Source organism: Anarhichas minor, unplaced genomic scaffold (genome assembly GCF_050575085.1).
Source record: "Anarhichas minor isolate MPS153535 unplaced genomic scaffold, ASM5057508v1 ptg000035l, whole genome shotgun sequence".
Taxonomy (NCBI): Eukaryota; Metazoa; Chordata; class Actinopteri; order Perciformes; family Anarhichadidae; genus Anarhichas; species Anarhichas minor.
In genome coordinates this window covers 1987389-2012177 of record NW_027466481.1, presented here as the reverse complement: position 1 = coordinate 2012177, position 24789 = coordinate 1987389, and the positions used below count along the sequence as shown (strand labels likewise).

The window sequence follows — 24789 nt, the reverse complement described above, 5'->3', positions numbered from 1 at the left end:
GGATCATGGCTATATTAACACATCAATAATTCTCTCAATATGAATCTTAAAGAAGCGCGCGGTGACGTCTGGCCTGCTGACATCCGACTATAGAAACAGATGGTAATTCAGCCAAAATCTGAGAACAGTTGCAAACTACAAGCTTAATATTAAGCTTAATATTATTCTTAATTTAAGGAGGAATTTTACAATAGTTCACATGTTTTACATTTCCATATCCATCCTTTTAACATGCTCATAACAACCATTTAAAAAGACAATCAATCCATCTGAAATGATCTCGTCTGGTTTCAGCCCACGTCTCAAATGTGTTCTGCAGTTAAAGCGGGTCTGGTGTGGTGTAGATGGGATTAAGAACACTAAAACAGACCAACATAATGAGCTATAGAGCTGCTGGTCGCAGCTAAAAATCAGCTGATATTTTTTTTCTGTCAAGAAAATGACAAACATAAAGCAACAATATATCAATGCAGCAGAAGAAAATGACTGGGAAGAAAAAGGAAAGTGGAAAAACAAAAAAAAGTTTCAAAAGTCACTTTCAAAAATAGAACAGATCTAATCACAGCGTCTGAGCTTCTGGAAAAGTTTGAAACCCCGTATGAGAAATGGATAGGTTTAGTTTAATCTTTGTATTTCCAGCGACAACATCTAAAACGTCTCGGCCTGTTTTTAAACCAAAGCAGCTCGACCATTACTGCACATATATTTAGCAGAGCACAACAAATTGTATCATTGGTGTGATGTGAAGCATTAAAGCCCTTTGCAAAGCCTACAGGCGTTTATTGATCACTTACGTCTGCAGTATCATTTTTGGAAAAACAAACCTGGAGGGGGGGGGGGGGGGAGGATTTACCATATTTCACATTATTGTACCTACAAAAGGGATGCGATCCGCTCTACAGAAATGTCCGAATGCTCCCGTAGACATTTATCTGAGGCACTCGAAAGCTACAAACTAAAGGCCATGTTATTGGTGAGACAGGAAGGACCACTTACATGCTAGGCTATCGATCCACTCCAAACGGATCAGCAATCGCATGTGAGCCGTGGGCTGTTCTATCATGATGCACAACGTTGTGTCCAGAGGTCTTCAGCTGGAGAGAGCTTGTATCAGAGGTAAAAGCAGTTCAGCTGGAGGACAATTCAATCATACGCTCAGCACATAAAAACAGCAAACGCAGCAGCTAAAGGTGACCCTGTAGTCTATCATAAACACAGCTTTCGATTCAGGATCAGTCCGTCTTTCTTCGGGGGAAACCTGCACTCGCAGAAACACCAATGGTGACGCCCCTTGGCCCCTCAGATAACAGCTATTACACAGAAGTCGCAGAGGACTCAGGGGATGGGCTGACAAAGGTTGTGGGGAACAAGTTTCCTGGAAGTGCTGCCTAATTATTGAGTGCAGTGTCACGCTCAGGTCATCTCTCAATATATGTTTAAAGGGTGCTTGATACGAAATTCAGAGCAGATCTATTGCCTCCACACGGCGACGGCTGAGCCGCAGCGTGCAGAAAAACAATGCTAACAGCGCAAACAAGGGCAACAGCGCCGACAGAGCCAATAGTATTTACCTGAGGGGAGGCTGGGCACTGCGCTCTGAGACGACAGCGCTATAAGATGTAACCGCTGTATAAAGGAGCACATGGAAGCTTGGATTACAACACACACCAAGTGAGTTCATTACTCCACTATATATTTACGTAGCAAATAGTTGTTTGCTGCTATATTAAGGCTCTGATTATCGGAGAGAACCTTCAAACATGACGTGCAAAAGCTCGCACCTCGACACAGTGGAAAAAAAAAATAATAATAAAATCCACAACGGCCAGTCGTGAAATGTTTGCACAGAGATTACTTGTGGTGTCAAGGCACGTGCTGCCAGAGAGATCACAATCCATGGGAAGTTGAGCCAAGAACTCAAGGAGAAGATGTGTTTTTCTTTAGTTGTTATTTGAGTGAAAGGACTAACATTACAACACAAGGTGTGTCAAGGTGTTCTAAGTATTTTAGGGTGGATCCATATTGTTCTCACAACAACATCTCTAAAACAAACATATAACTAACAAAAACCAGGACCAAAGATAAATATATATATATACAGTGTTTGAGGTGACAATTGTGTGGAAATAGAAAATACTGGCTCCAGAAACAGTCCTGTCCAGAAAAATCAAAGGTTCAGAGAGAAAAAGTTCAAAACGGAAAACATCTTTACACCGCTGCAGCGGAAGGAGGCATTGTTATTGTCAGAGACAAAGAAGCGGTCCTTTCCTCTGACATGGCAGGATGCCTTGCAATCATATGCAACTTCTCTTTTTGGTGTTTCAACACTCAACTAGAAAGAGAGCAAATTCTCAACATGAACAAAGGTCCATTTTTTCTCCCAATGCCACATATAGGCTTCTAAAATACACAACACTAAAGCTAAGATGGCATACGAGTTCTACTAAACTTCATCGTGATAAAACTGAGTCCTTGATGATTTTCTGTTTTTAAATTCAATTTCACTTTTGATCCATCAAAAGCTTACGAAGCCATCAAACATGTGCCTAATCATAAGCGTGGAAACCTCCTGCTGTGTTACTTGCACCCACTCACTCCTGTGGGGGGGGGGGGGGGGGGACTCACTCGCACACCACTGTTGTTTACGGCTAATGAACTGGTACCGGATGTTCTAGTATTGAACTTCTTGTGCCAGAATGTGGCAGAAAATGTGCATAAATATTGGATATGAAAAGTACGTCTGTGTATGAAGCAGCTCCATTCCCACTGAAGTAACCCAGGCAAAAAGAAAAAGTATGCAGCCATTGCAGACTATACGGAGTTTGGATTGAAGCTCGTCGAATAAGCCAAATGTTTGCGCATTAAAAAGCAAATGGCTTTAGTACACTTAATGTGATTTAAATTGTTACACAAGAATCACAACTGCAATCAGCCTCGTCTCCATGTTAAGCTAGTGCAGAGAGATTTTCCGCCACAACCGGTTGTCGGTCCCCTGTGCCGCTCGACCGCCTCAGACCAGGAACACGGCGTTAAAGCAGTTCTGTGTCTCAGAAAAGCTTTTTTTGTGCTCAAGTTTCAATCCATTTTACCCTCTAAAATGTGTCCTGGGAGCAGGAGAAAATGAGTTAGAGTCTGTGCAATGCCTTGCTTTTCTGAGCGAGGCCATTACAGAAGATCCGCAGAGACAGTGAGAGGTCCGTCTTGGCTGTTTTGTGCGAGATTATTGTTTCACCCCTTGATCCTTTCTAGTATTATTGCTCTCTGCTTGTTTTCCTCTCGCCTTGTTTGTGCTTACCTTTGCTTAGCCCTCCTATCTTTTACTCTCTTTACTGTTTCTCCGTCTATTTTTCCATCCCTCCCACTTTTCTGCCACCGTTACTTATTCTGCTCTCGTCTCATCGCAAATCTCGTGCTTCTATTTTTCGGTTTATCTGATGAGCTCGTGAAGTGGCACAGTGTACAGAAAATGGAAAATCTATTTTCATTCGGTGGACTGTATTTGCAGAAAGACGCCAGCGGAGGCCTATAACTTGCCATCTGTCCGTTTGCGTGAATGACTTACCACAGACGGACAACGGTTCTGATTTAGGAAGACAAAAAAAGCTCAACATGGACCCATAAAACATTCAGTGGTTTCAGCTTTTAGAGCAGAGAAGGCTCAATGACACACTTTTCAGCTACAAATAGCTCCTTTAGTCAATAGATACTGTTGATTCTGATATTTGCCAAGTGCAAGCAGCCCTATCCGTTGTGCAGGGATTCAAATGCTTTTTTCCCTCCTGTGTCTCCGTGTCTCTGCAAAATGCTGATAAGTCCCAGAAAGACTCATATGACAGCCTTCGGTCTCTCTCCCCCCTCTCGCGATCATACCCTGGGGCTTTTAGGTATTGCTATAGTGTGTGTTTGCATGTGAGAATGCCTGTGTGTGTGTGTGTGTGTCTGAAAAGAGAGGCAGACACATACAGGCAAAAAACAAAAGCAAAGAAGGATAGAAAGTACGAGTCGGATTGAACATATGATAAAAAGCACTGAAGCAAATGGAGGAGAGGAGGAGGGAGCGTTCGTTATTAGGCTGCTCGGCGGCGGTTTGGAGGCAGGTGTCGGCGTCTCCGCTCGCATTATTTACTCCGCAGGCTGAGCGAGGCGGTGGAACCTGCAGGTAGCCGACTCTAAGCAGCACAGTTTATCCAAGATTGTAAATACGGGCCTGATAAATGTGTGCTCTGTCATGTCCCTTGTCTCACGCTGAGAATGTATGTGACAGAAATGATGATCCGCAATCAGCATTAGCTGCCGCCTACGAGCAGCAGCGGGAGAGATACGAACAATCATGAACGTCTTAGGCCGGGTCCTCAGATGGGGTTTGATACTGATGATCGCAGGATGGTGCAAGCAAATACGGAGTTGCACAAACAGACACACACACGTACATACACAACTTCAATTTCATTTCTCAGCTGAATTCCCACACACGTTCCTCCCTTGTGATTTGACTTCCTGCAGCAATCTTGCCCAGTGTTGATCAATGACCATCAGGGAAAAATCCAAACCTACCAAAACACTCCGTTCCAGATGGATGTATTTTTTTGTTTTCCACTGGCAACACATTGATTCGAGGTGAAAATCCAGGCCTGATCTAGACCTGGTCAATATGTGGTTTTAGCTTGAAGGCTACAATAGCAGAGTTATTTTAAATACATCTGACAACCTTTAACCCTTTAACCCCTGTAAGCAGCTGCATATGAAACTTTAAGTTCTGCCTCCCTTACACATTCTCCTCACTCTCACATTCACTCTGCTATTTGTCTGCAACATTCACAAAGCAAGTAAGAGCTAACCAGCAGGGCCAGACTAACCCACTTGAGGGCCCCGGGGCAAAACGTAGCTATGGACCCCGATTTTGATGACACACAATTCATTATTTTGAGGAATATATACAATCACATCATCAACATCTCCAGAACAGGGCCTTGAAGGAATAGCTCATCATTTTTGGGAAACACACTGATTGGCTTTCTGGAGGAGAGTCAGATGAGAAGATCGATACCACTCTCACACCAGTTCTTTAAATAGACGGCTGAAGCCAGCAGCTTTTTGTAGCTTAGCTAAGCGCAAAGACTGGAAACTGGTGGAACCGGCTAGCCTGGCTTTGTGCGAATGAAATAAAATCCGCCCACCAGAACCCGAAAACCTTACTAATTAAGATGTCGGATCTGGTGTGTTTTTAATCCGTTCAATCCTAAACGTGTACGAAAGACAAATTCTGATGTTTTCTACCACGTGACGGGTCGGACTATTTCTTGGCTGGGAGCAGTTGCTAGGCAACCGGCGGGGGTAGCCAAGAAATAGTCTGGCACACGAAACAGCGGATTTAACCTGTTTGTTGTGTGTAATCCGGCGGCATCGGGCTTTAATTAAATTCCTCACGATAACAGCGCTTGCAGTGTATAGCCTACGGCGCTATGTGCGAAGGCTCCATACACCGAGACCACCACGGACCAATAAACAGCACAACAGCCAGCAGTCCTGATGGGTCGAATGTTTAAAATATAAAGGGCGACATCCGAAGCCCATTTTAACTTCTAGCTGCTGCTCCCTTCAGGTCAGGGCAGATGAAGCCAACAATGATCTCACCCATGTGAGAAACATATTGACAAAGACCTGAGACCAGCCCACCCTGGTCCCCTTGTCCCAGTACAAAGTCATCGTTCCCATAAGCAAAAGGATCGCCATCATTCTGGGACAAAAGACAGGAAAGGACAGAAGAAAGAGAGAGAGATAACGGAGAGGGAGAGCAGGAGATGAACCCAGAAGAAGGCATGGATATCAAGGGAAACCGGAGGAGAGCGCAGAGGATAGAGAGTAATAGAAAGAGGACAAAAGAGGAAATAAGAGAGGCAGAGAGAGAGAGAGAGAGATGCAGAAAACCTCTGGGGTCCCGGTTGCCTTGAATGTAATGGTGTGTTCATCATGGTTAGCTTCTAGCAATAACACCAACAAGTGTGGATGAGAATGCTCTTTACTTTTCTGCCTTGTTCTTATTTTAGCCTACACACTCTTTTTCTACAATCACTTTTCGTTATGCTCACGTCGATAAAAACAGAGCGAGATAGAGGAGAGAGCAGATTGCAAAAACAACAGGGCGATACATGAAACATGCACAAATGCTACCGAGAAATGTGTTCTCTGAAGAATCAACCCGCTTTTTTATTTCAACAACCATTTGCAATCATGCCGAAAACACGCTGCATGTAAAAATGAGCATTAGTAAAGGGAAATATAACAGAAAGGCACCGGGTTTATTCTTGGAAATGGCTCATATCTGACCCGTTTTCAGCTCATCTCTCAAATATGTAACGCAACACTAACAGCTCTCGATACGTATCGATCGATTAATCGGCTTCTTCTTGCTAAAACTGTCATTATTATAATCGGCCTTTAAAAATCCACTATTGGTCGTCCTCTATGAAGTAGCGGTTGAAAACATTCTCTGGAACCACCAGCAGCTCAGCTAATAGCTGACTATTAAGGAAAAACACTTTGAAACAGAAAAGCCGACAGGAGAAAAATAAAATAAGTGAAGTTAAAGCCGATAACGATAAGTGTGATGGAGTGTGGAAATGGGAAGAGTAAAAAAAAAAAAAAAAGCATGCTGAGAAAACACATTTGTTTCCAACTGAATCATTCCAGCTTAATTAGCATGCAGTAAGGCTCCATTAAAGAGTTGGTCGCACGTACACACATAAAGTATACAGTATGCACACACTCACAAACTCATCCTGGATCACCCTATCACATGAGAGCCCAATTCCATTTTACGAGTACAGTGATAATTTCCCTAATGCACGAGCAAGCGCTCGAGTAAGCTGGCAGATGTCAAATCCAATCGAATTACAAACACCTGGATGGAGAGAGAAGCTGAAAATGTTCAAAAAATATTCAAAAAGTTCCAAAGTGCCATCGCTGGTGAAGCTGCCAGGTGCAAAATCAATAAACAAACAACCCGCTTGACCAGACTTATATTGCCAGTGCTGTAACTTCTCTGGAAAATAAAAAACAAATGGTCTATTTTTAAGATGACAGCGTTTGATTTAGCAGCAATTTAATGCGACAACTATAAAGAAGTCTGAAGGTGTTATACGAGTAGAAAAACTATGTTTGGGGGGGGGACGCTTCGCACCGTCAGGGAGGGCGTCTCACCTGTCAGCTTCCTGGCCACCCTTTGGGTAATTTAGGGGAGGGAGGAGCGAAACTGTGGGGGAGGCAAAATTAAATAGTGCCTCTGGGACCTCAGTCTGTTAAACAGTATAGAGAAAGTCAGTGAAAGGCATATTTAATAGGCTGCGATGTATAGACGCAGAGCGGGCACTGCAAGGGAACATATAATGCAAGAAGACCCAAACTATATTTATTAAAACTACTCAAACCATTGTTTCTTGTGGGGAAAAGAAAATTTGAAAAACAATCCATAAATGAAATATATATATTTTAAAAGGTGCTAAACAACGGGATTGGGAGCATTTCTAAGGCCTCTCAACGGCTGACATAGAATGGCTGAGCCAGCATCTTGCAGCTACCTGTGCTAACGGTGCAAATAAATGCAATAAACGCTCACATGCACAAACGTCGCCTAAAAGCCTGCACGGCATGGCAGCATTTAAAACACCTGCATTTGAAGACTATAGGTTAAACAGAAGCTACTTGTTGTGGGTTTTGGGGGGGGGGGGGGGTACGTGTGTTTGTATGGTCAATGTAATTGCATTTTCAAGGCCCATACACACACACACACACATATAACTTCACTTTCATCCTGAGGCTGATTAACAAACACCCCCAGGCAGCGACCCAGTAGTCCCTACAGCCACACACAAGCAGCAGAAGAAGTACCTTCATCCGCAGCACCATTCATCTTTACTGCTGAAGGTGGTCACAGCTCTGGCCTCCTGCACTCGTCCACCCAATCCCCGGCCTCGCCGCCATGACTTACAGCACCATGACTGATGAGCGTGTACGTGCACAAAAGTGTATTTGTGTGTATGTGTGTGCTCTTTATGGCCGGTGGGAGACTCCAGGCAGAGGGTTTGTTAAGGCATTAAAAGACCCCTATCACAGTGGGGTCACCTAAGCCCCTTTACATGGCCTGGAGGAGGAACATAAGCTAACAAGCAGCGGAAAAGCCCGAGTGGCTTTAATGGTTGTAAAAGAAAAACAATCCTCCAAGAAGGGAAAACGTTAATATAACGGAGAAAGAAATATCTCGAGTGGTCTGTGGGAGTCTACATCACAAACACATAAAGATAGGAATCAATGTCCGTGTGCAAATTCATGTTGATTATTCATTCGCTGCATGAAGATGTCCTGAACATATGAAGTTGGAAATGCTAATGTCATTGATTTATCAAACATAAGCTTCAAGGCGTAGTGGTGTACTGCATTAATGCAGACTGTATGCAGACACTTGTTATCGCTAGTATAAATATAAGGCTTATGGGAGGATAATCTCTTGCAATGTTATTGACATTCAAACACAGTCCTGTAGCCGATCTAGTAGCTCGTCCTAAAAGAGCAGAATAAAAAGTGAGCACACTAACGAGAGAAAGAGAGTGAGTAAGACTGAAACTAAACTGAAGCAGCAGCAGAAGACACAAAGCAGTGATGATCCGCTGAAGTTTATCTGATGTTCCTTCGGCGGAAATTCAGACCAAATCAGGCATTGCAGCAAACCACAGGCCAGTCCTCCCCATTCATTTGAATGTGTGTTACTGAATGCAGTATAGTGTGTTTGGACTGTGTCAATGGGGACCAGGGCGGTGCCAGGAAGAAAAAAACGCAGAAGCCTGCGGCAAAACGTTGAAACAGAATCCCCCTTTTGGAGAAAAACAACCTGACTTCCCAGCGCGGCCAATTACGTAACGGGATATCAGTGTGCCATTCGAATCAAATGGGTCAATCACATGAGTAAGTGACACTCCCACACCGCAGCAAAAAAACAGTGCTATCTGCAAAAACGCCTTTCCCAAAATCCATTACAAATACAAAGAAACACACAAACGAAGATGCTGGTTTTTAATCTTTTTATCAGACTAATTCTCTTAATGTCCGTGGTTCTTCAGACACGAGAAACACAAGCTGGAACACACAACAAATTATTTTTTTTGGTTAACTTAGCAACTTCGGTTCTTTTCGTTCTTGGGGGAAAAAAAAAAATTCAAAAAGAGTCATAAACTTCTATTAATTCCTAATGCATTTGAATCCATAAAGTTTATAATTCTCCTGGAATTCAACACTCGTCTGGTCCCTTTTGGCCAAGCCCACGTCAGCTGATCAGAGAACAGCACGCCTGTCTGAGCGATAAGGGCACACATGCCTGCTGCTGCCGACACGGATAATACTTTTAAAACATGCACAAAGTACGATCAGTCATGTAACATACGTCAATCAAGGGCAAATGGAAAATGCTATTTCTCCTGCACCGCTGTCTCTCTTTGCTTACACTGGGAGTTCCGGGATACTTTCTTTGCACGAAGTGAAAGGGCTGCAGATCCTATTGATTCTGCCCCTCCACCCATCTCCAAGCTAAAGCGATTAGCCCCATCTATTATTCCACTCAGGCCCCATTGTGACAGTGCTCTATGAATAAATATGCAGTAATGTAATGTAAATGTTAATGTGATGGCTGTAGGTTTAGTGTAAGCCTCGCAACACAATCAGATCGGCCTCTGATTATCGGAGTGACTCCGACCTGATTCAAAGTCGAGGGGAACAAGAGGGTTTCGCTCTCCTGACAAGGACCGGCCATCTGTACAGAGAAGGCCCCGAATCAAGGATGAGGCCAGAGGTCAACATTGTGTCGCTGACATGAAGGATTCGCTTTTGAAGAGCGACACTTAAGTCTGGATATGATTTTCTTCACATAACTAGATCTGAAAGTATCTCTGAAATGAAATACTGCACGTACATTCAAGACAGTTTGTGATGAATCTATTCAGGATTTGATTCATCTGATTCATCTGAGTTTGTCTTCCCTCTCTCCTTTACGCCACTTTTCTCGTTTCTTTCTTCAGAAAAAAAGCTTTTAACATCTTGTTTTTAAGATGTTGCTTCTTTGTTTGCTTTTGAATTTATTCAATACTAAGTAGTAGCATTTTTTCAAAGTAACACCGGAGCACTTTGAAACAACTCATTGTGTTGATAGTTAAAGGTAAAAATACAGTCATGATTATTCAATTATTAGCCCTGAAGTTAGCCACAACTTCAGGCTCTTAGGTGGGCTGGATTTGATGGTAAACCAGCTATTCTCATTAGAGCCTATAAGCCTTTATCCGATGGTTTACTGATGTGCAGGTTAGCTCAGTTTAACCTACTCACGGTGTTTGGAAGAAGGCCATTGACGTCCCATGCCGTCTATTCTTACACTCCAGCAGAGGAATCGATGGGAAAAAAACCAGACAGGACGCTGAACAGAATGGATGTTGCTGTATGGTATAATGGTTAATGGTATAATGTACGGTAATGCTCAAAACACAACACACACACGCAACACTGACTCTAGAGTGCAGCACTGCAGTGAAAGCACACATGAATGTGACGCATGTACCTGCAAAAAAACACACACGTATGTCTATGCAAAGTACACATGCAGGAGGGCTTTGACAAAGTCAAGATGTCTAGATGTATTAAGTCTGGGGAAAATGAGCCACTCAAGTTGTCTTTTTAACCACAGTGAGCTCGGAGGCAACCTGTGACACTTCCTTCCCCTGCTGCTGAATACTGATCATACACAGGAGAAGAGAGAGAGAGAGAGAGAGAGAGAGCAGTATTTGCTGAATACAAGAAAAGGAGAGAGAGAGTAAGTGAGCTTAAGGATACAGTATGGAGGCAGGGGATTGCCTCTGTTTAGCTGCCCTCTCCTACATATGCAGCCAGTCGCAAAGAGAGCACACACAAACACACACCGATTCAAAATGTGCCATCGACCCGATAGACGGGACAGGAATTGGCAAGGAACTTCTGACACAACACAACTGTAGATGATTGAACAAAGAGAAGCCGACTACAAAAAAAATGCCACCTCCAACACTGAAGTGTTGGATCGCTGAACTAAATGCAAATACGTACCCCTCCCTGGCTTACCACACACCTGCTGGTTCATGCCTGTGTGACTTCCACTATAATTCTTTATGTATGAGAGCACAAGGTGCTGCATCGCCGTTATTCAGAGCTCTCAGTTGCCAATACTGCTCACCCACAGTTCCTTCAAGCTCTGCATATTTTAGAACGCAAACAAACAACTACCCGACTCGTGTACCTCGTCGAGGTGAACTGTGCAACCCCGATAATCTAGGAAGTGGTGAGGAAGAAAAGTCAATAGTTCAAGACCCCGGGGACCAGCACAGAACTCAAACAAACTATTGTCCCAGACGCAAATGCAGCTGTATTGCTGTGAAGTCGTGTGGCGTTAAACATTCATTTCCTCCCAGTGTGAGGCGGTTTCACAGCACGCTAAACAGCTTAAATAATTATCCGTTTTTGGCTGCAGTAACATTTTTCTCATTGGCACTCGGTGATATGAAATATGGATTATACGTAATCACAAAAGTAATCTTTTAAACACCCCAGAGCATTAAGGTGTGAACTGAGCAATCGAGACACTAGATCGTACGAGGGAAGAGCAGCGTGTAGCTCAAATGAAATAAAATGGATTATACGGTATTGCGTTTAAATTCACTCATTAATTTCATTCAGAGCGATTGCAGCTAATGCATCAGGAGCGCTAAACGGCATTATTATCATCGCATGATGAAGACACGCCAATTATTGACTAGAGGTTAATCAGCTGAACGTGAGTCACGAACACAAATCTGAACTAGATCAAGATGTAATTCAAACTAAAAGTTTTGGTCTGAACTGCAGCGTCAGCACAGCAGCTATGCTCCACTGGTCTTGGGTCACCACCACTGTCATCGTCAGCGAGATTGGGATTCATGACCCGTAGAAACACGGCTATTCCCCCTGAGTAATTACACCTCAGGAGGGACAGGGCGAGATGACAGCCAGTCAGTCAATCGCTGCATTGATTCTTCCGCAGCACACCTCGGTGTGTGCTGCGCTCATCTTTCATCATGACACGCCAGCATCAGATCACTTTTTTCAATCACTTCTTGTGACATATGTGACGTACTGACCAGCCCACCCACCGGGCCAATCCTATTACCGACCGGAGCTCATTGGTTCTTAACCCCTGCGACCCCCCCACCCCCCCGAAGTAGACTTTGCTCTGCAGCCATCATTCGCTGCTCCGTCACTCAGGGGCGACACGGCAGCCGGACCCCAAACCGAGGAACGACAACAGCGTCTAGTCTTGCTCTCCATTACATAGACATGTAAACACCTCCTTGCTCCTTGTCGCTGTTCACAGAGTACAACAACAGAGTCACGGCTTACTGACGTTTAGGAGAAGCTTCTGCTTTTAGGTTTACTGTTATTACTTCTTGTGGACGCTGGACAGTGAGGATTTCCTGCTATCGGCCGCACCAAATGACATGGTGTCAATCAATGTGTCCAATTAAGATATATAACTTGATCCTCTGTCAGGAAGGATGCAACTCTATTATTGAGGCCAAAATGGCTGGTTATATAAGCCAATCTTTGCCTTCTAACAAACAACATACTTTTTGTCAATTTCAAAGGAAAAAAAAGTTATTATATACACACATGACATGTGGATGCAAGGTGGCCGGTAACGACGGACCACAGATGTATTGAAATAGAAGGATGACTCCCGTTTTCCGCTTTCTAAGTCCAGCCCGTAATAACTCGTTACGGTCTCTTAAACATTTCAACAAAAATAAACAAGATGCAAACACTGACATTAGGGTCTGCTTAGTTCCAAGCTCACTCAACTGTTATTGGAGCAAAGAGCGAAAAGGGGCGGGACATGGGACGGGTCATTTGGATCTTTGTCAAATCAAGAGTTGTCACATGTTAATGTGTTTAATAACTCATGGTTAACAGTACAACTTTCACAAGAAAACAAGCTTAAAAGTTGATTTAGCTGATTGACAAAAAATGAATAGCAGCTATTTTGGTAGTTGGTTAATGCTTTGAGACATTTTTTTAACCAAACATACAATTTTTTGGTTCCAGCTTCTCAAATGTTAAGATTTGCATCTGTACTCTGTTTTATATCACTCTAAATAAAACATTATTTGTCTTCTGGACATTTTATAGAATAAATGATTAAGTTATTGGCAGATTAATCGATAAATATACCGGTAGTTGCAGGCCTACAACACACTAGAAATAACAGATAACATCATACGGTGTGTATTCTGCTCAGGAACAGTTATCTACCGCAGTTGTGCACTTATTTCACCTCTGCTGAGACAGAGAAGAAACACTCCACGGGGGATTCCATCCACATCTCCCCTGATAACACACGCACACACTGACAACACCTTCACTTCATTAAATATGACACACAATCTCCCTCTCCTAATCAACCATGGTCGAGGAACAGCCGCGCTACACAAAGTTCCCTCCCCCCCTCCAGGTACAAATTCCCAAAAGACGAAAGTTCTCTTTCTTTTTTCTTTCTTTAAGGATGTGAAGCGACGGAGGAGAGCTGTGAAGTGAAGGGCTGCACTGTTCTTTGAGAGGGGGCAGCCGTCGAGATAAGACTTATCAGATCGACGAGGGAGATGAGGAGGAAGGGCAAAGACGGAGGGATGCGATCCCCCTAAATACCTCCCTTGTTGCTGCCAACAATATTGAGACTCGCTTAGGGAGAGGAATTCTCTGAAAGTCCTCGCATCGGAGGAAAGATACGCTCGGTAATTAAAGGAGGAGAAACTTTTGAAGGGATTAACAAGAGAACGTGTTCACGTGTATCTTTGGAAAAGAGCATGTGGAGAACAGCTGCAGTCGTCAGAAGTATCTCGATGACTCGGGTTCAACAGAGCTGGAATACTTGTGGCTTTGTTCGAAGAAGTCTTTGCTTACTTGTGCCGCAAAATATCATTATTATCAAATTATTTAAGCATTTGCATATGTGAGGTCAAGAACATAAAAGCAAGCAGCTTGCAAAAGAATGTCACGACTAAACTACCTGGAGAGAGAGAGCGAGAGAGAGAGAGAGAGAGAGAGAGAGAGAGAGAGAGGTAACGTTCCTCCTTGCTGACAGAACAGGTCGCTCTGTTTGGAAAGAGAGACACCTGGGAAATTTAGACCGCACCTTCCTCCCCCACCAGCTGTTAGGTGTCCACAGCTCCCCGGAAAAATGCTGATCTCGATGACTGTGTGCCACAGTTTCTTCTCTCTCTCTTTCTCTCTCTCCTTCACACAGTGCATGCTGGGACCACCATGTATAAGTGACAAAAAGGTGTGACGTGTTGGAGACATGCAGTAATTGGGTGACACAGCTGGATTTGCTCCTCGCCTCAGACACCCAAGGTGACACGAGGAGCGGTTGTTGCTTCATCGAGCGAGACTGTGAACAGACGCATACCTCGTTGTGCCTTCGGGGTATTCATCACTATCTATAGGTGGCAAAGGGAATCGTAAATATCATAAATCTTTCAATGGTGGGCCTATACAAAGGCACACTGTGGATTTCAAGGATTCCTGGCGCGGCGCGATGGATTGCTTTGAATTCTTTGGCCCAAGGGTGTTCATAGACGGGCCAGCTGCAGAGGGAGAGCTGCGCATCACACATGCTTTTCATTTCTTGCACACACACACACACACACATAATACTGCATGAACATAAATAAAAGTAGAAAAAAAACACAAACACACAGAGAGACATGTAGAGTCACAAATTAAACCACCCACAGACATCGAAAAAACACATGCAGGTCTTTTAACACAAACCACCCACCCACTGTTCATATCTTCTATCCCCAAGACACACACACACACATCACAGCAGGCAGCGCTGTGTGGAAACCATCTGAACCATCAGACATCCATTTGGTTTCATAGTGTTACGTCTGCAGAGGATGAGGTCAGCGGTCCGTTTTTGCTTATTAACGCTCACCAATCTAGACTGCGAGTGCACTCATCAGGAGGCCCTCTCGTTGTGTAATAATCAACCTTTCAAGTCCAGAGCTCTAAGTCAAGACAACACAGAGGACGACCCCCCGTCTCCTCTGATGGATGACAGCGAGTGATTTATGGACCCAGGGTTCAGTCTGGCTGAACGCAGAACGATACGAGTCGAATCACTTTGGGAGAATTTTACACCGGTTCAAGTTCTCCCAGAACACCATCAAATACTCGGGTTAGGCAGAGACGTGGGTTTACACGCAGTTTTTGTTTTTGTGAAACAACATTTAATGAATAAAACAGGCAGCCAATTTGATCGCTAATAAAAGGAGCACAAAGCAGAGTCGAGGGAACGAATGATAAAGTTGGAAGTCTTTGTCTTTTAAGGTCTCATAAAGTGAAAATACAAGTCTCACAAAAATGTACTGTATACTGTGAACACAACCTATAAAACAAAGGTGGCTCAACACCGGCCCAGATGTGCATCCACACTGGCAGAGTTGCTCCCTTTTGGCAACAACCTGCTTTGCTGAAATCACAGCTCACAGCTTATTTGGGTGGATATCCTACTGTATTATTCATTTGGATGGTATTGCATATCTGTGGTGAGGCTCTTTGTATGCGATGAGTTTTTCAGAAAGTTTCAGAGGTTGGATGGAGTTTGCCTCTGGTGACACTTCCCATCGACACAAACGACACTGGTTGACACATTTAGAAGAGACCAGATCCACACAAAATGGAGGAAATGCACGTACAGCAAAACATATTCTGATTTATAAAACCTTGCGTATGCCTGCCAGTGCGCAATTTCCTTTAATAAATCTCAAATGTGTGCGGCTTGTTTAGCCTCACATCCCGCCCTCTACACGCCCACATTCAACCACAACTGGTCCACGCAAAGCACCTTATGAATGTTGATGCATCGGAATGATAAATGGGTCTTTACGGTGAATCACGGCAACTACCGAGACGAAGAGCACTTGTTCCCTCCTAATTCTTCCATCTACACAGTCCTAACAGTGCCAGAGCATCTATTGTGCAACATAACACATCACAAATGTCACCGTAGTATTTATATGTTCACAGCAATCAGACTGATTGCTTCCGAACTGATCACGACAATCAGTGGTATCCACCACTCACGTAAAAAAAAAAAAAGGAAGTTTGATTGGTGAATATAATTTATTAACTTTGATTTCTTATGGCATTATGATTAGTGCTGATAATGATGATATGGAGTGCTCGTACGAGAGCCGTCACTGCCTTCATTTCCACACTTTGCTAATTCACACGACCCTTATGTGCAGGTGGTGACGATTTGCCAGGTGAGGTGACTCCTCTGCTCCAGTGAGCTCCGATACTCGCATCTGATAGCTGTTTACAGTTCGTCTGTGTGCTGTATCTGTCACTAAGGAATAAACCATGAATGAATAAAGTCGTGTTCACTGCAGCGATTTTACTCACAAAACACCCAATGAAAACTCAGATCGCACAGCGTATTAAGCCAAATTTGATTGAAGGTTTGAGTTGGTTGATATATTTTACAAATTAAATGTGCTCACAGTTATGTACACTAGTACAAGCACAAATAACACTGCTGGTTTGACTGTCCATGATAAAGAGAATATATATAAGTGCAAAGTAATGTGTGATCTGAAGTGAAATCTATATATCATTTCTGCAGTCTGGCTTCAATTCATCACCTCACCATCTACGTCGCCAGTTCCCCCCCGTGTCTCCAAAATGTTCTTACGCATGGGTCAGAGTTTCCGTACAGCTGCACACAGTCTGCCATCAAGTTTGTTTTTATAGATCACAACTGTTGCGTGTGAAGCGGCGTAACGCCTCTTTCCGGCCTCGTTTTATGCGAACGCAACATTTATATACGAGACCCCAGGTGATCTCTCTCTCGGTTGACAGCTGTTACTTCCTACCACCTTTCCTAAATGCATTTAAGAGAAATGGACATTAATGGCAGTCTCTCAGAAGTCAAACATTGTATAACTGGACTTCTGTGTATGACTTCTTCAATCGGCTCCCCTAATTAAAATACAATGTTATTGACTTTCAGAAACTGTCCTTCCCTTGTTGTTTAACCCTTAGACTGTGTTGTTTGTTAACTTCACAACACCTGATTTGCACTTGTAAAGTCTCCTGCAGAGTTGCATTGAAAGAAGTCCAATCATTCTGTAAGTAAACGATAGCAGCTGAAACTGAGGACAGCGCCATCTGGTGGCGTGGAGCCCCGGGCCCCTCGCGCTCCGCTGCAGGGTTCCTGCAGCGCGACATCACACGTCAATGTGACGGAAATCTGCCCCGATGGAAAGCGGATTGCCGCTTTATTCCCTCCATTAAATCTGGATAATCCCAGATGCTTAGCTCACTGCCATCGCCTCTCCTTTGGCCCCCCGAAATCTTCCCCTGCAAATTAATCAGTTCATAATCTCCGCCCTCCATCTGAACACTCGATCGAGGCAGAGACGAGCTACCAGCATGTTGTGGGACGACACATCCCTGAATCTCCCGATCTGTTTGTTCAGACAACAATGACACACACACACACACACAAAACATGAGCGCAACATCCCAAAGCGCAAATATACTGTATAATGCGTCTGTCATGTTATGACATTTGGAGAGCATTACCAGTCTCCTGAAGGCAGTCGTGATGCAATGGAGACAGAAACATGAGCCCAGGACAGACATTAGAGATACATGCAGAGAGATGGAAATATAAATGTGGACCAGCTGCACAAAAAGCAACCTCCAGATAACCTGTAAACAATTACAGTGGGGGAGTCACCGTCAGTCCCTGCACAGCTGAAAGAGGAGCCACAACTCGCATACAAACACACGCACACAAACACACGCACATGAAAAAGTCTGAAAGGCAGCTGCTTGGCGGTGGCGTATCATCTGCCACCACCCCAGATGTGGTACGGCGCCACGTCACACCATTTAACGCATCTACGTCCTACAACCCTCGAGCACAAGACTTAAAAACTAATTTGGACAATCTTTTCAACTATTCATCATACGATGATGGAGGCTGAAGGGGAAAACAGCGTCAGAAGGACGGGTGGGGCAACAGCAGCAGGGAGAGGATGAAGAGGGGGGGGGGGGGGGAGAAGGAGAAGATGGGAATGGATGTTAAAGAGGGAAACGGGGTCAAGAGAAACAAGTGTAAAAGGAGGAGGGCGGCTTAAAATCGAGCTGGTTTAAGACAATGAAATGGGCGGATTATGAACTGTCAGGAGGAGGAGGAGAGGGGCGGGGGGAGGGACGGAACCATAAAACAACAACACTGGGGTTGGGCTGCAAGGGCAAGCCGGCGAGAAGGGTCAGCAGCGGATTTGAAATATGGACAGCTGTGAATGAGGGCAGTGTGGCATCCTCGTGCACACACACACACACACACACACACACACACACACACACACACACTCACGCAGATACACACACCAGATGGGCCACTGGGGATTAACGCGAGGTTATTCCTCCTCACTGAGCTCCACACAGACCAGGCAGATCTAAAGTGAGAGCTCCTCTTCAATTCAAAGCAACTGCTGGATTCTGCCTGAGTTAGACGTTTTTTTGCTTCTTTTTTTTTTTTGCTGTCTGACAGGCATTCTCCAAAAATATAATGCCTCCATAATGCTTTGGAATTTCCTGCAGCCAGGTTTATACCACTAGAGTGTCACTGAATCATATTTTTGTTGTTTTAACCCCACCCTGACCAAGAAACCACCTCAGTTTGTTCTCTCCATTCACCGTGAAACACAACTTAAGTGCAGCTCTCCAGCAGGAGATTATGTGGAATACCATATGTATATGTATATGTATTTTCCGAGCCCCAGTGAGGTCAAATATCTCCCATTACTGAAGGCTTTGACAGCGTTATTTGTAGGCCAGAACCTTGCTGAATAACACGGATAAGACCGATAGAAAGAGAGAGAAGAAGAAATCACATCACCTGTTGAAAAGGCATTGCAGAGGCAGCAATCATTGCAGCAGCAAATAGGGGGAAAACAGAAGAATAAAAAGCACGGGTTAGCATTTTTTGGCATACTCAAAAGCAAGTGGCACTTCAATCCAGAATTCTACATTTCCATTTCTGCAGAGATGCATTGTTGCGCTACTGAATGGCTCAAAAGCCATTTTTCCAGTAATCATTAGATAATGGGGTCAAATATATACAGACGCATACATTAAAACATCACAGCGACACGGCCAATTCCTTGATATAACGTTAATTAGCATTTCATTGATTGTTCAGCCTGAGGTCCTTTGTTTTGTCATTTTTCATTTGGCTGCCATGAGTTATGATGGCGTGAAATCATATTGACATGGATTAATATGGAAGCACTATCTTGATTAAGCCGCGATGAGATATAAAACACCCGCTTCCTTTCTCCTCCTCTGCTCGTCTTCACTCCTTTAGGGGACTTTTTGTCTCCAGGCTTTGCATTAGGACTCTAAAAATAAGATGTATCATCCGCGAGTGCTTCAGGGATGATGGATTTTTGGAAGCCAACCCTGGAAGTTAGCATAGCACAAAGAGCCAATGGGAAATTTCCATTGCATTCCATTCTGGATTATTGCAGAAAATAACAACAATCGGAACAACTAAAAAGCTAACAAACTAAACCAGTTGCCAGTTTTAGGACTCACTCCTGCAGCACTCTATCAATCATTTGCTTCCAGGTGAAGGTTAATTGACCATATGCATACACCCCTTTCCTCTGCTATAAAAAGGACTACTAACACAACAACAAAATCAAAACCAATTTCCTATTAATGTGCCAGTTTTGGGCTTTCCCTTTCCCTCCCTGTCTCTATCAAACATACACAGCCACGGTCCCTTCTTTGCTTTCAGCATCAACCTCATTTGAGCCACATTAGAGCCGTTTGTGTTCATTGAATACACGGTCCAGAAAGTAAATACGGGTCGACCGGGGCTGTCTGTTAAGTTAACACTGGCTCGGATCACAAGTAAATAACCAAAGGGACGACGGCAAGATGCATTTCAATGCATTTCTCCGTTTCTGCGCTCTAAAAGCCTCCACTGATTCGCATTAACGTGCCGCTTGCTTAGAGAAGAAACGCAGGTGGGCGTAATTGGATATAAGCAGACTCCGAACACTAAGACAAGATACATTAAAAGACATACGATTGTGCACGCAGGCATTAGACACATATACACGCACGGCATGCATGTGTCTAAATGAAACACAAACATGGAAAATAAACTGAGCTCGGCGGTCCTTTGGCTCTCGGTTGGTGGATGTTTGTTCGCGGTGGATTCCGGGGCCTGAAGACGGGCCTGATGAGGGGATGAACATGCATGAGCGCCCTCAAATCACTTCTAGTCCGCTGCCCTCCCTTGTTACTCGAAAAATGTCAGAGCACTGGTGCCTTTGCAGAGGGCTGGAGTTCTTCATCACAAAGCTCCTGCCATGTGCCATGAGAGCCCCCTCAAACTAAAACTATAAACGGCCCAAAACTGTATTTGACTGTCCGTCCTTAAACTCTCTCTCTCTCTCTCTCTCTCTCTCCCTCTTGTATTCTCCGTCTCTCCATCTGAGACTGATTTGGCTGGAGGTAAACAGAGTGGGATGCAAGCTTTCTGGAATCACAGAAGCAGACACTGACATTTGGAGAGTAAAAGAATGAGCGGAAGGCTCAATGTGAACACGCACTGAGGAATGGGAATAACCAGGAATGCAGCGACTAATCCAATGCTCTGACATCACCGTCTAATCCTGCTGCGGAGTGCTTGCAAAGAGATAACACATCTACTTTTACTTGAATCACCTCCTCTAACAAAAGGAGGGGCAACAACAAGGACTCAAAAGAAGCCTGAGAGTCTGTACCCGCTTAGTGAAATCTAAAAGCCGAATACTTCCGGGCGCCACTTTAAAAGAAAGAAGAAGAAAAAAAAAAGCATAGAAAATGGGAAGATCCCAGTAAATGTGCATTTTATAAAAAAAAAAAAGTGTGTTAATTCTCAACCCACAGCCTGCACTGTGATGGGTTTGCAGGGGCGGCGGGTGGGAGTCGACACGCAATAAACAAGCTCTTTTTGAATTGGCTTAATCTCATTTGACCTACTAATGCACAGCGTGTATGGCATGTGCCGACACACCAGCCTTTAAAAAACAAAAGATACAGAAAAAAATAAAAACCTCTGAGCCCCTGCAGCAGATACCACAATGGATTATTTGCCCGATTCAACTGAAATAAGAATCAACGCACTTCCTGTTGCACTGACTCATGAGTCTGCCCCCCGGCCTCAGTTTACCCCGACTGAACTGTCGACTTATTGACAAAAAGGGATACACGCAAACTAATTTCACTGGCAGAGGCTTTGTGTCCTGTAAAGGGTCTTGTGTATAAATGACTCATGCCTGTCACAACTGTTTTACCGTCTCGTGGACAGTAAACGGCCACAACAGCACTTTTGGTGAATCTTTGACGTGGACTGCAATATAAAAGATTCAGATGAGAGCAGTCAGCGAGTGCAGATGTGATTGACACAAGGGGGCTGGGCAGCTTGTGTGGTTTCTTACTGATGCATAAACTAGACTCGGGGAAGGCTGTCCAAACACGCCTCCGACAATATCTAGGTTTTCCTCGCAGCGGGAGCAGCGAGGGTTGAGGCTGATAATAGGCCTGTCATCTAAGATCTGGCAAATTCCCGCTACCTCTTTTAGTGTAGAAAGATGAGATGAACACGGCTGTGAGATGTGACAGTTACTGCCTCCCTGCACTTCTGGTGTTGAAGGAAAAACCTTATCGAGGTGTCTACGCTGGTTAAAGTCTTTCATTAGAGAAGAGTTTTCAACAAAGGGCCCTAAAACGCCGGCTACCATTCAACTATCTCGTGTAAAAAAGCAAGCGGAATACTGTACATCACTTCTAACTGAGCGCTCACATCACACCATTCACAAGCAGCCAGCAACACGACCCGGCATGATGTGAGCACCTGATGGCTTGAGTTAAAGTTGACATTCTTTAAAGTCTATGCACATTATCCTCAGGATAGTTTATCAGGATATTATCTCTTTGATTACGCCACACAATGGCATTCTTTTAGAAACAATTGGTTGTTGTTTCTAAATATTGACTTGGAATATAATAAAGGGGGGATTTGGAGATTTGCTCATCTGATCATGCATATTCACTTTTCTTTTTGCCAAAAGTCAGAGCGAGAAGATTGAAATCCCTCTTACTGTACTGTACAGTACATATGAAGCTTTAGCCGGCAGCCAGTTAGCTTAGCTTAGCAAACAGACTGGAAACAGTTCTCTGTCCAAAGAGGACAAAATCACCTGCGAGCATGTTTAAAGCTCACCGATGAACACGTTTTAACATGTTCGATAAATCCGTACAAAGGACCACTCAATGTCCAACAACCAACACTGGCTGTACCTACACACAACAACTGCTGTTTATCCATCTGGATATTTACAAACCAAATCCTGTCATCCGACGGAGAAGAGTGAAGAAGAGCAGAAAGGCGCAGGGCCTCATGTGGGAGAAAAAAGCACAGAGGAGATTTATTTACGCTCTGTTTCTTTTCCAAGTGTGTGAGCATGTGCAGTGTGCGCTGCACACGCGTGTCCCGGGCCTCTTTCAGGTGTGATTGTTGGGGCTAGATGTGTGCTGTGTACATCTGAGCCCGAAAAGAGCAGCAGGCCTGCTGCTCCTCACGGTAAGGGGATGGAACAAACTACAGCCAGAGTCACAGAAAAACACCTTTATGTTGATCTCCTGAACAGATATGCACCGGAAACACCACAAGACCTACTTTGGGTGTTGTGGATGTATGTAGGTATCATTTCACATTCTGTTGGCAACAGAAAGAAGTAGCCTAAAAAAGATTTTCGTACTCAGGAAGGAAGTATTTCCCCACTTATCTCAACTTTAAGCGAGAGTCGATTGCACAAACCCAAACTGCCAACAAGATAAGCAGCAGGAAAGATAAGATATCCAAACAAGCTTGCACACACATTCACAGACTTAGCCTATTAACAGCCCAAATAAGCTAATGAAGGCCGGCTAAAACATGAGTTACTGAGTGAGCACCTTTATAGAAGGGACTGTAATTGATCCACTAAGGCCATTAAGAGTTTGTGTGAGATGAGAAAACTAAAGCGAAGGCCATTTCACTGGCACACTGCAGCTACTTACACGGCCTCCATCAATAAGCTGCGCTAAGGAGACACAATGGAATTCAGACAAATGCATAGTCAGTGGCCGACATTAGAGCAGAGGCCTTAGCCAGCTCCTGAGTGTTCTCACAAAGCGCCAACGAGTGAAGGATTTTTTTTTTTATTTATTATTTTTTTTTTTTTTTTTTTTTTTTTTTTTTAATAATCAAGGCCGGGCTGAAAACACCGACGGAGGCAAAATAAATGAGTGAAAATGAGCTTGTTGTCAGAGACAAAAGTTCAGAAGGAGTCCAAAAAGTACAAAAGTGGGACATTTCTTTGTGAAGGAATCAGTATAAAAGAAGCAAATCCTGACAACCATTAATGTTTTAAATTGTCACCATGAAAGCAGCATCTTAAATTGATGACAGAAAAACACAATGCTCTGGCTGAAAGTATACAGACCAGCGTGCCCGAGGGGACCATTAAAGTTTCATCTGATCTCATCTCCATGTGAATATTCAGAGATTCTGTATAAAGTCAGCCAATGAGACGCGTTTTCAGTTTATTCTCCAAACTCCTGAAATCGGCTCATCGCCCTCCACTGAGAGATAAAACTTAAACCGACCGATAAAGCACAGATTTTCGTGCCAGGCTCTCTCCTCTCTGACCCTCAGCATTCCATTCGCCTTGCGGCTACAAAAAATAAAAGAAGGTTTTGCCCACAGACAAGATACTCGAGTCAATCCATCCACCTCAGCTAACTCCCTCCAAACGCAGCAAACCAACCATGTCAGCCCCCTTGCAGATGGAGCAAGAGGCCATAAAGTCAATACCAAATCCATCAGCTAAATAGACTGCCAGGATCGCGATTGTTTATGGTGGCGGGTGGAGAAAGTGTGTGAATGTGTGTGAATGTGTGCGTGTGTTTGTTTAGTCTGTACGGTTTAGCTGGAGGAGACCGGAGTTGCGTTAAAGTGAGTGAGTCAATACGCTGTGTGAGGACAATAAGGATAGCGCTCTGGAGAGGCATTACAACTTCACGGTTCATCACTTGGGCTCAGAGCTGGCAAAGGTTAAATAGGTAAAGACTTCCATAGCATGCTCCAACTCACTTCCATTAACAATAGTAGTTTATAGAGATACTACAAACTATTTAAAAACGCCTTTGTGTGTGCGCCACGGCAGGGTAATCATCCTCATTTTAGCCGATAACCTCAGAGTGGCCCTCTCTCCCAGCTCTCTCCTCGTCCATCTCCTCCATGTCCCAGTCAAATCTGACACCTCTAACCCTGCACCTCCCCCGCCGTCGCCAGCTGACAGGCCAGCTCTCAAGAGAGGAGACCCTGAGGAGGAAATGGCAGCCGAGTGACAAAGTGAGTGGCAGAGTGGAAAGCTTTATCTATCCTCTGCCAGGAGGCGAGCGTTAAAAGCAGAGACACTTCCCACAGTTGCAGAAGTATACATGCGACGGCGCTTTTACTCAGATCGACAGGAAGAAATAGATTGAAATCAAAAATTTAGACAAGATCATTTTTCATGCGCCTTATTTCCGTATAGTTTCAGAGCAGTCTTCCGCAGTGACATGCCC

At 44.1% G+C, this 24789-nt stretch overlaps 1 protein-coding gene across 3 annotated transcripts in view; it reads right to left on the bottom strand.

The window, feature by feature from the left end:
- LOC142965607 (mannosyl-oligosaccharide 1,2-alpha-mannosidase IC) overlaps positions 1-24789 on the bottom strand; it is a 158339-nt gene that overhangs the window by 98259 nt on the left and 35291 nt on the right. The window contains exon 1 of one of the 3 annotated variants that reach the window (XM_076106627.1): positions 997-1123. The exons of the other annotated variants lie outside the window; for them this stretch is intronic. The gene's annotated coding sequence lies outside the window, so the exon portion shown is untranslated. Of the gene's footprint in view, positions 1-996; positions 1124-24789 lie in introns of those variants that run through there. 3 annotated transcript variants of the gene reach the window in all.